Source organism: Glycine max, chromosome 19 (assembly GCF_000004515.6).
Source record: "Glycine max cultivar Williams 82 chromosome 19, Glycine_max_v4.0, whole genome shotgun sequence".
Taxonomy (NCBI): Eukaryota; Viridiplantae; Streptophyta; class Magnoliopsida; order Fabales; family Fabaceae; genus Glycine; species Glycine max.
This window is the reverse complement of record NC_038255.2, coordinates 2,518,021-2,519,291: the sequence shown is the minus strand read 5'-3', so window position 1 is coordinate 2,519,291 and position 1,271 is coordinate 2,518,021.

Here is a 1,271-nt window from a genome sequence, read left to right as displayed (position 1 = left end):
GGGTAAAGGTAATGTGGTGCATCCACCTCTTTTTGCTATATGCCACTCCCCTTTTTACTATGTCTCTTCATTCAAAAGTGAGAAGGTTGAGAAAAGAAAATGTGGATTACGTTTTAATGCATTTCCATTAACCAAAGTGGAGTTCAGTTATTACAAAGAGAAAAGAAAAGTAAATATATATATATATATATATATATATATATATATATATATATATATATATATATATATATATATATTTTTTTTTTTTCTGTAACCAAGATATTTTCAGAGTTCAAAGTCTCGAGACAAAGGCTAAATTTGATCAAATTAGTAATAAAACTAATTGGAAGTTAGAAAATCACCTAAAAATTGAAAATTGAAAATCTATTAACAGTTGAAAAATTATCTTATTAAATCATAATCGTTTAATATAATTATATGTTAAAGTAACTCAAAATTATAAAATTACATAAAGAATAAAAATAATAAAATTTTATCTTAAATAAAAATTAAAAAATATAATAATATTTAAGGAAAAAAGAAATTAGTATAAAAAATTAAAAGTTGAAAACTAACATTTTTTAAAAAAATTACTTTAATGGCATTTTAAAAATGTTAGGTTAGAAATTATTTAAAAAAACACATTCACTAAACAGTCAAACAAGTTTTTAAATTAATAAAAAAAATAAAAATCAACTAAAATATTTTAGCAAACACACTCTAATCATCAAGACATAAAAATGACCAAAATAAGTTTTGTATCTTTCAAGTTTCAACAAAATCTTCTCAGTACACATCTTTACAAAATCAACCAAACCTGTGTTAATTTGCTTAAAAAAAAAACCTAGACATCTAGCAATTATGTATAGTTGTACTTTCTTGGTAAATAAATATATACATTTAGAACATACATTTGCATTGGCTTCCCTAAAACAAGCACAATAATTATTTAAGTGCGGAACCTGTCCTTTGTTGCCAGCTTGACAAATTAACATGGGTTACAGGCCAGTGGGCTCAAAATTTTGCACAGGGTCAACTCACCATCGTTTCTTCCACTCATCATTCATTATTTCATTTCTTCCCTCCTTCCACAAACCTTCCTTCTCACTAATCCTTTCTTCTATTCATTTAAATGACATTGTATAATATAATAATGTTGTAACAACTAACAACCAATAGTAATAATGAATAAAAACAACCAATAATAATAACGTCAGATATTAACAACAACTTTTCTTAAAATTAGAGAAAATAATCCATATTAAAAGCTTTTATACGTTATCTAATAA